This window comes from Ornithodoros turicata, chromosome 6 (genome assembly GCF_037126465.1).
Source record: "Ornithodoros turicata isolate Travis chromosome 6, ASM3712646v1, whole genome shotgun sequence".
Classification (NCBI taxonomy): domain Eukaryota; kingdom Metazoa; phylum Arthropoda; class Arachnida; order Ixodida; family Argasidae; genus Ornithodoros; species Ornithodoros turicata.
In genome coordinates, this window is record NC_088206.1 from 63,510,265 (window position 1) to 63,523,344 (window position 13,080).

The 13,080-nt window shown below is 47.9% G+C and overlaps 1 long non-coding RNA gene across 1 annotated transcript in view; it reads left to right on the forward strand.

The window, feature by feature from the left end:
• The first annotated feature begins 11,213 nt into the window (after nucleotides 1-11,213).
• LOC135396998 (uncharacterized) overlaps nucleotides 11,214-13,080 on the forward strand; it is an 88,919-nt gene continuing 87,052 nt past the window's right edge. The window contains exon 1 of the long non-coding RNA XR_010423571.1: nucleotides 11,214-11,270. This is a non-coding gene — a long non-coding RNA (uncharacterized LOC135396998). The remainder of the gene's footprint in view (nucleotides 11,271-13,080) is intronic.

The window sequence follows — 13,080 nt, forward strand, 5'->3', positions numbered from 1 at the left end:
ATAGGCGTTCTGACGAAGGTGGAGCGCGCGTACGTAGTTTTTGATTGCTTTACGGGAGGCGAATTTTGCATTCATATTTCAAATATCATCTATGTACGTAAGAACGGTAAAAAAAAGTTTCGAAGCGAGAGGGAGGGGGGGGGGGGTCCAATTGAAAGGGAACGAAGAACAAACGTACGTGACGAAGACAAATGAGCCGAGTAGAAAGACGGGAAATGAAAGCGGGGTGGCCGAAACGTCATTCCGCCTTTCTGTCTGTCTATTTTTGAGTTCTATCGTCACCTCGGTGAATTGAGCGCGGGTTTTATATTTGCCATGAACGGAGCATTGCGATTCCAGTGGACGGGTTGTAGATATTCGTTTCCATGGCGTGTATGCTCACTGCGTCAGTGAATAGCCTGGACATGGAAATTAAAAGTCGGGGACCAGTCAGTCTCAATGCGCGTTTTGTGTGGTCTCGCGCGAGCGAAGGAATCGTCGTTGCACTCGACGCCCGAGTTCATTAATTGCGGTGTACGCGGGTGTGAGAAGGAGCTTTTGTGAATTCGTAGTTTGACAGCGTCTAAAGAGATCCCTTAATGCTCTGGTTCTGTATTTTTTTTTCTTTTTTGCAGTTTTAGATTTGTTAAGGGTTGTTCCGCGATATTACTTCACTCATGCTGTGTATTGCCCACAAGGCGTAATTAGTTTCTCGGTTTCAGTTTGTGTTGCTTTACTCCGTGTGTTCGTAATATGCGTCCGTCGGCAGACGTGCGACGTAAAAATGGGGATCCGTTCTTTACGTGAAATTCATCGTAACAAATTGGGTTGGAGAAAAACGGATCTTTTGCTTCAGCGTTTTAGCTAGGATCCAGGGTGTGAGGTTTTATCCGAAAAAAAAAAAAAAAGAAATCTGGAAGGCATACGTCGGTGAGATTTAAAGGCATCCGCATGTATCCGAAAAACTCCGCTTTCGGCGGTTTAACCGATGATTCATAAAGAAAAGTGATGCCGTGATGACTGGGTGACCGGATTCGCTTCCTTTTTGTGTGATTACCCTGCGCGGGATTTTCAGCCACTGCGACAAGAAAGGAGGGTCTTTTGACCCACAGTGCAGTGATCTAACAATGCGCGTAGCGTACATGTGACGCGGGTGCATTTCATCCTTGCCAAGAGGCACATCGATATTGGAGTCAATGTGTAACGGTACTCTATTTAGTGTCGCAACTCAACACGTATCCCAAACAGGTAGTGCCCTCTTTTCGTGATCGCTCATCCATTTGCTCCCACTGTTTTGGCCCCATTTCAGCAGCTCCATTCTGGAAAACATGAACAGTTTTCATATGTTCCTATATGTACCTTGGAGCCCGTCTCATCGTCAGCATCTATTGTTGTTGCTGAGGCTCCTGTTGTACTTGTCGGTGTGTGTGTTCTAGCGTCTGAAAAGCCACTGTCCATGAGGCTTCCCCCCGTCCTGAAAAGGGACAAGGGATCACGAATGACAAAGAAATTGTTTTCTCGAAAAGGCAGATAGTTGTTGCAACGCACATAGCAAGGATGGGACGCTGTAGCGAAAGCTGCTTTGTTGCTGTTCATAATATAGTATATTTAATACGTGTTCGATGCTTTGTTGCTATAGGAATTCCCCGATTTCAAGACGATGATGCCGCGAGGTGATCGTGGTGGAGATGCCGTTGTCTGCAAGATTTTATTATTTTTGTTTTTTTGATCGAACAACGTTTCTCACACTTGAGGCAAAACCGATGTCCGCTGCCGGCGAGAGAAATTACGGGCCCGAGGGTCGACTACGGATGAGTCCTGTCCGGTGCCCCCTCCTCACGCCTCCTGGTGCTAGCAACCGTAGGAGACCTTGGCTCGGGCAGGCACCGTCCCCGGCTGCCCTTCCCCTCTCGCCGGCCCTGCCTAAGTCTACTGCGAAACTGCTTTCATTTGTCAGAACCTGTCTATACTCCGAGTATAGATATTGACCCGTATCAAACTATAGTCACTCAATCAAACTCATTGCTGGCGTCACAGAGCTTTATGGACAGAGTTGTTCTGGCTTGATTGCCAGATCAGTCGTCTATCTGAGCCACAAATCTTGCACGCCTCCTCAGCCCTCGGTGTGTGAAAACAAGAATATAGCGTGCCTCACGTGTATATTTCTCGCGGTGCGGTTATACACTGTAATCACGTGATAAGCCTAGAGTGGAGCCGCGCTCGCTCGCGTGATCTCGAAATCGGTTGACGCGCATCCAATCGGGAGCAATCTATTTCGAATCATGAAGTCAGGTGTGAAATCCCGGCTGCACTTTATCGCTCGGGTAATCTACGGCTTCTGTATGGAGATGTCTCGGCGGTTTGCTGGGATGTGCAGCTGTTGACAGCATAGCGTGAAAGATTTGGCGCTGATTACAGAGTTGAAATGGGCTATCGAGTAGGACGAAATATAGGATGAGTATGTCATCAGTCAACACGACATATCGGCTTTCTGGAATATGGTGCTGTTATGGCTGGGCGCCGATGTTGAAGGTGAAAACAGGAGCGGCGCAGGCTCGCTGGACACAACGCGCGGCCAACAACGGACATAAACTCGTACCTTCTTCTCTGTTCTGTCAATTTGTCAACACGCGTGTACTGCCAACAGTGTGTAGTGCTGGCGAGAAATACATCCTTAACATAAAAGACACTGTGCCGCACGACTACGGTGTAACGTTGTAGTGGTGATGAGTTTAGGGGGAAACACTCAAGAAACAAGGAGCTAGTAAATTTCATGGAGAGAAAGCGATATGTGACATCGCATGCAGAAGACGTTTAAAAATATACAAGAATAGAGAGTTTTAGTACATCGTAGGTAAGAGATAGCGTTGATGATTCTGCGTACGCCCATAACAGGAAGAGAGCTTCGTGCAGTGCGCGGCACCACGAACGCTATCTGTTACGTACGCTATCGCCTTTGCGTACGATGTACTAAAACTCTCTAATAACACCAAATGACACAGGAATGCTTTTTTGACAGATCCCCAGCACATTTCATTCCCGTAATAATATCATTCTATGGCTCTCACCCCAGATTATAGTCATTATTTATCGGTTGTTTTTGTTGGCTCTCGAAACACAACTCAAAGAAAGGCGGCGTCCTTTCTTACAGGAGAAATGATCAGAAAAATCCCCGTACAGTGAACTAATAAACCTAGCAGAGTGTGAATGTAAAAAAAAACAAAACAAAGAAAAGCATGCCAAACGAAAAAGAATCGGTTTTCGAAAATTGGAAGAAGGAAAACAAAATGGCCGGACACAATGAGGATCCAATGAGCGGCGCCGAGCAAGCGCGGCGAACGCCACCTACATAAGGAAAGCGTGATCGTCCAAAACTACGTGACATTACTGACGTAGTCATTGACAGCCTGCCAGTCAAGACCGTGCTTTCGGCGCCTGTCGCTGTGGAAACGAGCCGCCATTAGCCGCATGAGCAGCCACGGGTAGCCATAGAGAAAGCCTGTGTTTGAAATCGTCTACGGCAGTGGTTCCCAAACTGTGGGTCGCGACCCCCAGGGAGGTCGCGACGCGTTCCGGGTGTGGTCGCGAAGTGCCCCACGAAAAAACAAAAAAAAGAGAGAAAAAAATAAATAAATAAAGCCGTGCCGTGCCCGCTATTCTGTGTTACCAGGAAGTCCATGGCAGCAAACCCGGAGGTTTCTCATCAATGCGCTTGAATGCGGGGTACACGACGCTTTCGATGCATCACACGGTCTCGCTTTCACTTGTGCATGAGGGCCAAAATCTATGTCGTGGAGGTCCACTCACTAAACGCCACAGCGTCTGCGTCTATCGCGGCATACACGGACGCCCCTGCGGGGCACCACGCAGTGGCGCCAGTCGGTAAGCGAAGCATGCAGCTGTGCAAGCGTGAAGTTGTGCAAGACATTTTGTCCCAGGGAACGCGCTCTGAATGTAGCTCCAATAAAATGTCATTGTGCCTGGGCGCCGACATGAAGATGGAAACCGGAGCGGCGCTAGCTCGCTGGGCACAACGCGGTCAACAACGGACATAAACTGGTACCTTCTTCTCTGCTCTGTCAATTTGTCAACGCGCATGCACAGCATGCAAGATCTCGGCATCACAGCATGCAAGATAAACCGAGAATCGATACAATGACGACCGTCATTGTATCGTTTTGGGTAAAGCTCATGCGCTGAGATCGAAAGACGTCCGGCATCACGACGAGGGAAACCACGCGGGGGGGTCGCGCCGAGGTCGCCTATATTCTGGTGGGTCACGGGGCGGCGAAGTTTGGGAACCACTGATCTACGGCGATCGGCTGAAGCAGACGACATACCGACTTTATACGTCACGTGACGAAGGAGGAGGCATTAAACAGGCTATCTGTATCTAGGGGGCGTTGACACTGCGCTGATGAAAGCGTCGCAAAACTATGGCGCGTGGCGACAACGTTGACGCACACAAACAACACCGTGACAAACTATACTGACGTATTTTACGCAGCGCATGTGTTCCCGAAACTGCCCTACCCGCATTTTTTCGTTTAATTGTCTGTGGATATTTCTTCTCGGGATAAAACAAGAAGAAGAAGAAGAAAAAAAAAACGATGTACGTAACAACTCGATCAACACTAAAGTACAGAACACTTGTCGGGGACGCTGCGCTTAATGGTTCCCGGCCACTCACGGAGGGGAAGGGTCAGTGATAAACGACGCAAATTAATCACGGCGACACATTCACTTGCGTCACTGGACACATTGCATCACGTAACCCGTTTCCTGCTCACAAAGAAACGCGCTCGTAACGGCTCATGAGAACTCCCTATTTCTCCCTATTTACGTACACATAACCTCACATAATAATCGAGAGAAAAAAGATAGACATAGAGAGGGAGAAAATGGACGGGGTGGGTCAGAGGCAAAAATCATCGAGTCCGGCAGGAATCGTGGAAGCGGAAGCGAACCCCCTCTTCTTTCGTCCAATTAACGTCGCCGGAAGTCGCTTTCGAACCCTTTTTCTTCCCTTTTATCCCCAGCTAACCCTATATACGTGTCGTTTTATTGTCGTTTCTGCGTTTTCCTTTCTGTGTACACTGTTGCATAGCGCGGTCCACTCGATTCCTGTACACGCTCCACCGAATGCACAATACGTTGAAAGACCGACTGCTGTGCACGGGTGGGGTTCGAACACGGGTTCCTCTCTAACCTGATTCTGCCGTCTGGTTGCGTCCGCGGTTGTCTGGGATGCGCCGGTTGACCGGGGGTTGACGATGGGGTTAAAGCTTTGTTCGATCTGTGTCGTCCAGCGGATTGTCTCGCGTGAATGGAGACCGAAGAGAGATGATTGAATAGGGGAGTTTGTGGACATAGCGTTGGATGGGGGTGAACGGGTTGATCTGTTTTTGGTTTTGTACGTCTTGCATCTGGTTGGGAAGAGAGGATTGTTAGAGGGAGGTTTGTGAAGTTCAGTGGGTAGTGAATGATGTATAAAGCCTGTTAGTGTTTGCGCGTATTTCGGAGACGCACGGGATTACGAGGGCAACAATAAAATTTGCACGATGCCGCAGGTGCCGTGTCCCTAGCTTACTCGGCTAGCTACTAGCTAGCTTGCTCGGGGACGTTCCCCGACGCATTAAATTGAACTTTAAAGTCTTGCCGTGTGGCATTATTTGCGGATAACGGAGCTGTCGTGCAATTGTTTACCGATACTACTGGACTACGTGTGCGTGATTTTATTTTATTTCTTTATGTAAGATTTGTTTTAGCCTACATAAGTGGCTGGAACCAGCAACGAAAATCCACTGCACGTGGCTTGACGAACTGGTGTATTGCGTGTGATCCGTGCGTTACGTGAGTTAAATGCCGTCGCTGCTATGTTTCATGAGTGTTCTACGATGGCTCTATTCTTGCTTTCATGAATTTGTTAATCTTTCGTGTACCGCGATTTTAGGCTGGAACTGTTGGCAGACAGCAGAACAAAAACAAACAAGCAAACAACCACACCTTTCTTGTTACGATGGTGATTGGAGTGTTTCATCGCCACAGGCGATACTCTATCCCATTGGCCGCGGTAATTTGGTGAAAATATAATGATGATGGATAGATATAATGTGGATGGAGGGGAGGTGCATTGAGTGTGGAGTGGTGCTGTACAAGAAAAGCAGGCAGGCGTTGGCACCATGCTAATGTATGGCACTCGAATACACCGCCATATAGTAGCGTTCAACGGCAGTTTACTTTGAGGCGTGACACCTTTCTGAATATAATGTTGACTTGAAAACAGAAAAAGGGTTGTACAATTTATCGTTTGCATTGGCTCGTTCCTTCTTCATTGCCCGCACTACCAGCTTTTCAGATCCACACTTTCCGTGCCTCGAAATCAGCTGGGCTATCGTCCTCTCGCTATGTCAAAATCGCTCGGTCCTGGGCCAAATCCAACCCACCAACGCTCTGCCCTAAACTCACTTCGAGAGTTTTTGGACGCCGTAGGACTTCGATCCTCACTGTGAGGCCACATTACCACCGGCAATGGGGTATAGGGGCGATGAATCATCATAATTTAAATAATAATGGATTGCATTGGATTGGAAAAACAAAGAAAAATATGGAGAGGTTAGTCCCGACCCAGTCAGAACTGACTACAGTGAAACTTTCCTATTTTGGACACCCGCGGTGCAGCCGAAGTGTGTCCTACTTATAGAGGTGTCCGAGTTACAGAATATGAGGGAAACAAAAAATGGAAAAGATCACAGCTGTGCTGCCAGAAATGTCCCCCTTCTTCAATTTATGGTCCTTAGTGGTACCTGGTGGTAGTGGAAACTAGAAACTATAGCAACAAAATGCTGAGACCAGTATAGGGGAAAAAAAGAGGCGAAAGTCAAGGCTACTGGCTCATTTTGGGTCTTTTTGGTGCAAAGATGGGCTGAGATTGAGGTAATTTGGCCAGGGTTTTGTCCGACTTAGCAGGGAAAACCCTGTCCTACTTCCGAGATAGGGAGGTGTCCGACATAGAGAATTTCGTCCCCATGTAGTTTCAATGGGAGCCTGCCCGTGCAATGAAGTCCTGTCCGACATGGGGAGTTGTCCGAGGTAGGGAGGTGTCCGACTTTGGAGGTTTTACTGTACTCCAAAGCGCGTTTGTGGGTGAAAAAAAAAAGAAAGAAAAAGAAAAGAGAATAATGTTGTTGTTCATTATATGTTTCTTCGGGTGCGGTGGTTGTTTGTGTGTCAATCCGAACTTTGTCGTTTTGGTTGCAGGCCGCGGAAACCTGCGATTCGCCACGTGTTATGTCGAAGAAGAGCGAAAAATAAACAAATAAAAGGAAATCGCTTTCGATACTATACGGTCTAGGAGCGCACTCATCTCTTTTGTTTTGTCCTTGTTTCGTTGCTGGAGCTTCCTGGAATCGACTGGAAAAGAGGTCTTCCACTATACAATTCATAGGACAAAATATATTGAACGATTTGGCGGTACGTGTTTGACAGACGATCGTGCTGAGTGGCAAACGTCGACAAGACCTCTACAAAATCCCTCACATTGCAGATATTTTCGTTCGTTTTTGACGTCAAAGGTGTACCATAGAACGAGGTTTCGTCCTCGACACGGCTTTTTAAACTTTTCAAACATGCTTTACGCAACTTAAAGACCTGTACCCTCACCACTACACTACTCACTCTCGTTACGAGAAGCGCGCTAAACAGAGCCCGAAACGGAAGTGCTATATGCGAAATCCACTGGGCAGATACGTCAACGGCCCTCTTAACACCAAGAAGGCGCTTTGCGACTGGCCAATCGAATGTCGGCATGTTGTGTTCCGCTCTGCGATTTCATTCATTAGGATTCTCGTGGAACAGCCATCCCTTTAGAAACCTGGTTGCGACACCTCACCACCCTATAAGCCTGCTGAAGTAGCTGTCCCAGCGTAGAGATGGACCAACCTCTCCTTATTTCACTTTTCTCTAAACCAACCAACCAACCATAAAAGTCCACACTGTTCACAAGAAATATGCATGATGACGATGACGTGGGGCGTTTCACTGCTGGACTGCGGTGCCCTTCCCCATCACGCGTGTGATGTTAGAGGAGTGGACGAACGGGAATGAAATGGAGATACGGTGCACAACCACGCTGTTATGAGGTCCGCAACGATGATAAGATGAGATGATAAGTGTCATAACACTGGGGTAAAGGCATCCGCTGTATGAAAGAGTCCGCTTGGAAGAGCTCGAGGACGACTTCGACATCCAGCACACAAGTAAGACAAGGGAAAGGAAAGGCGCAGCAATCTCGTTACTGATCTGCCAACATAAATCCTGTATCGTGTGAAAGTGCTTACTACCAACAGTATAGCGTTGTATGACACAAAAGGAATGTACTCTCGGCTTAGAAAGTTGAGCCAAGACAAAGCAGTCTTGCGAGTTTGTGCTCCTCGCTTACAATGTACCCTGGCCTGACGGAATCAAAGGCCTTCTCCTAGTCGAGAGGCCCGTAGCCATATCAGATTAGTGTCAACATCGGACACTATTGTGTGCTAGATACCTTTGTCACCACAGTGTGTGGTACAGAGTACCAGTGCCACACGCGCAGCATCATCACGTCAACTATAGCCCAGTAGGATGGTCCTTCCGAAAGTCGACACGAGGCCCTTGAAGCTTGTATCGAAAAATTGCAGATTGGCCTGCCTGAAGGATTACTGACCGTGCACATGGGGTACAGAACTCGGCCACTAAAAGTAATCCGTATAACGAAATGGCGACACCTTTTGTGACCAGTTGTAGTTTCATATGAGCGAATGAATCCTACCTCATGACTGTAGTCTTCATTTCTCACACCCCTAAGATTTACGAGGGCCGAGTTAACGCACTCTTCTCGTGCTTCCCCTTCCGTCCGACGCACCTGACGTCATCGCTGCACGTGCGCAGTACCGGACATCGATCAAGCGCCAATCAGAGGCTGCCTTCTCATTGGACTTCCCACGTTACATTTTATGCCATTTCCACCGCCGTTATATAATTTTTATGGGCGCCGGATAAACAGGGCGAAATCATCTTCGGCAAGAATCCAGGGGAAAGCCGGCCATAAATTAAAAACCCGAATTGCGCGCGATCCGCTGTCAGCGAAAGGAGACGACGACCACCGAATTTTATGCGCGCGCGAGGGTCGGACGATTGTTAAGCGCATTTCTTAGGCCGTCCTTTATTATCGAGGGTTATGACGGTGAATTTTATGGCCCGTAACCTCTCTGTTTCGGACCCGTTTCCGCTGAGCGTACTATGAGTTCGCACGGAGGAGAGTTCGTTTACGATGTCGCCGGTTCAGTGGCGGAACGCGAGCTCTATAAAGCCTGGTAGGAAGAGAGAGAGAGAGAGATTTTGCAATTACTCGCACGTCGATCAGCAGTCGGGGACTTTACGATGAAGCTGACGTTGGTTGTTGGCTTCCTTTTGCCTCTTTTATGCGTCGCATCGATGTCGTTGAAGGCCCGTTTTGTGAAAGGAGGTTTCAATGTTAATCGGAGGAGGAGGTGTACGCAGAACGGTGGCCATCAGCTCCTTGAGGGATGAATTGAGGTGATGCGGGCAGGTGGTATGTGGTGAAAATGTTCTTTTTTTTTTCAGCAGGGTAGGGATGTTTTAAGGATCAGCGGCTTAGAATAGGATTTAGTGTTCAGAGTGGGTGAGCTTTTCGGGTGCTCCGTGTTTGACGATGTAAGCTGCGAATTCGTCGAAAGGTTGTGTGACTGGGCTTTCTGTGGACGGATTAGATAAGACCGTTTCGTAACTGCGTTTGCGGCTCCTCCTAACATTTTTACGTAGACTCGTGAACGCTAAGACATAACGCTGCGTGATACGCGGTGGGTATATCGCCATACGCGGGCGACGCTTGACCGTTCATGTCACTCGAAAGACTATAATCGAATGTAACGTTCGACGTCTCTTTGACATATATAACGAATCACTCACGCACGAATTTGGGAGCGAGGCTTTTATCGAAAAACTTGTTTCTCTATAGTTTCATGTAAATCTGCCTTTGAAGAACTGTATGATGGTAAGCGAAGGATAAACGAGGAGGACGAGAGGGATCGCCTGAAAATGCCAATCGAAGGTTGTATCCTCGTAGCGGAATCACTCGTGCTGGACACCCTGTCCCTAATCGAATTCCCAGACAGCGAATTTCACCCATAGCGAGAGAAAAATGCGAACTTTTTCATCAGATACTTTCTTGCTCTGCTGCTCTCTCAAGAGACCCAGAACGGAAGTATTGTATATAAGGGCGCATTCTTTCTGGGTGCTGAGCCGTCAGCCGGTGTCAGTGTGATAGATGAGGCCCGTGACCGCCGCCGGGGTAGCGGAGGCTCTACTCTGCGGTCATTCCTGGGACCAATTGGACAGGCCCTCCTTTGTGCGAATTCCCGGTGGAACGCGCACCAATCCAAACCTTTCCCTTATTGTCTCTTCATTCCCCGCGTTGGTACCTCAACTGTTGTTGACTTGTGCTTCTGGGACTCGGGGAATCGGCGCCAGAATGAAAGTTGCCAATCCGTATCACAGATCGCGTGGGGAGGAGTTGTATGCTGGCAACCTGTTCGCTCTTCTGGCACTAGGGGAAGATTAGGGTAAATTGAGGAGATTGCTGGGCGTCGATTGCTTTAATTTGGCCATATATACGTGGTTGAGGTATAATGACTGCGTGTCATAAAAGCATACGCGACTGGCGATATCGAAAACGTTATAGCCGTTGCTTGTGATTTTCCTGTGTGATGTTTTTTTTTTTTTCGTTTGTTTTTCAGGGTGTCAATTAACCTGGGAAACAAGGAATTATGATGCGACTGGAAATGTCATGGGGTTGTCAGGGAATTTTCCAAAAAGGCAGCTGAAGTCAGGGAAAATCACAGACAAGTGCCGCCACGATGCGCAGTGAATCGCGAGTGCTGATGAGTGCATGGTTGAGCGGCCACGCCGCAGCAATGTTGCCGCGAGTCGCAGTTCACCAATACGGCAAGCTCAGAGTCAGAAAAGTAGGGTAGTCTTACTAATTCCTCAATAAATGATCTGTTTCATGAGGGATCTGTATCAAAACGTAGCAGCAGGCACCACGTTCCCTTTTGTTTTGGTCAGAGAATTCGCTTGAGTAGGCACCCTGTTTTTCACACTTTCGTATTACACTCCTTGTCTCTGTGCACTGTATAATACAATTATCATTTTTACGCGTATACGTAATTTTTTTTGCAGTTACTGACATGTCAACGAGATCAGCACTGGAACAAAGCGAGAGCATCAACGGTGCGGTATGTTTTTCTTTTTGAATTTCACGAACCCGCTGCGATTCATTGCGCTCATTTAAAATACTCCCCTTCCCTGAGGAATCGTCCACACTATACAGCAAGCTCACCAGACAATAGTGATCGAGTTTTAGTGCATCGTACGCTATCGTCTTTGCGTACGTAAGGAACAGCGTGGTGGTTCTGCGCAATGCGCGAAGCTCTTTTTTTTTTTTGTTGTTTTGCGCGTGCGCAGAACCATCAACGCTTACGTACGCAAAGGCGATAGCGCACGATGTACTAAAACGCTCTATTATATCACGCGCGGGCTCTTATTGACGCTTGTAAAAAGCATTATTCCGCGTATATGTAAAAAAACACACACAAAAAAAAACACTAATAATAATCGGACGAACTAATAAGAAAGAACGACTATCGATTCAGGTGAAAAGAAAAGTTATTTGCCGAATGGACATCGCAAACAGTAAAAGTAAGCCCGTGTTCGGTACAAGTAACACGAAGAAAGACTGTCCACTCCGTATAATTTGTCAGAGCCCGGACTGCACGCACCCGTGTTCCACCAGCACACAAGAAAAGGAAGTCATCGATGCATAGAGCCTGCTTGACTGTTCGAGTCGTTAGATCTTGCCTCGTCACATCTATTCTTTTCTTCCCCGGGCTCCGATTTCGTATAATTTTGTACATCTGTTTTTGTTCGACCCCTGAGTGGAAACGTGGAAAACAAACGGAAAGAATAACGAATGAATTTTTATTACTTCGATCATCATTAGACGGAATCACTCAGCGAGCGCGACTCATCTGTACGTCCCCATTAAGACATTACCTATGATCGATCAGCGCTTCGAGAAGAGTAATAATAACCCTAAAGCGCAGTTCGCCTCGTCCACTATACAGAGTGTATACAGAACCGCCATTATGTTCAGCATCGAAATGCCCGTTTCCATCATCATTAAGCAAGCGTTCACCGGGTGACAGACGGGCTGTCGTGCCTCACCGACATTTCGGCGACCTGTCACGCCTTCCAGCGGGCGTCGGTGGAAGCACACGCGGGTGTATATAATGCTGATGACTTTTTTGGACTCACCGAGTCCAGTCGCACTCACCTCCTTTGTTTTTTACTTAGTCGCGTCCAACGTGAATGCACAATCTATAGACCCACTTCCATTTACGTTTCACTTCCGTGCGATCGTAGCGGCCCCCCGCGGAACTCTCAACGGAAATTTCGAGATCTATAAAAATCGTACACGCCTCACTGTGTAAGATGCGTGAAACGCTCGTGTGTATTTGCGTGAAGGCGGTTATAAGCTTTGTTTGTATTGTGGTGTGCCGGGAGCAGAGAGCGTCGCCTTTAATGGGTTTTGCAGCGCGGTGCTGGTCGTGGTTCGGTTGTTTTGAGATGCGTGAGCCGGAGTTTTTGTGTGTTTTTCAGAGTGTATAGGTCCTAAGTGTGTGCCGTGTATAGGGGCAGGGAGTTGCTTAGGGGGGTCGAGTTGGATGCGGTCGAGCGGACTTGCGGTTCGGGGTTAATGACTCGAAGTGACGCCTTGATTGTGTTTGAACCGAAGTCTCGGTTAAGTGAATGCAGTTTAGTGGGAAGGTTTCAGGGGCGGGAGGCACTCGGGGGGGGGGGGGGGACAGCGGTGTAGTGGAAGCGAAACAGGGGGTGGAGGTACCTGTTGTTAAAGGTATACGTGGGAAGGCAAAGAGACAGCTTCTGTGGTGGGTGTATACCTGTCCAGTGTGTAGTTTTGAAAGTGTGAGTGAGTAAAATATATGCGTAAACAACAACGTCCTTCAAGTGCCAGTCCAGTTCTCC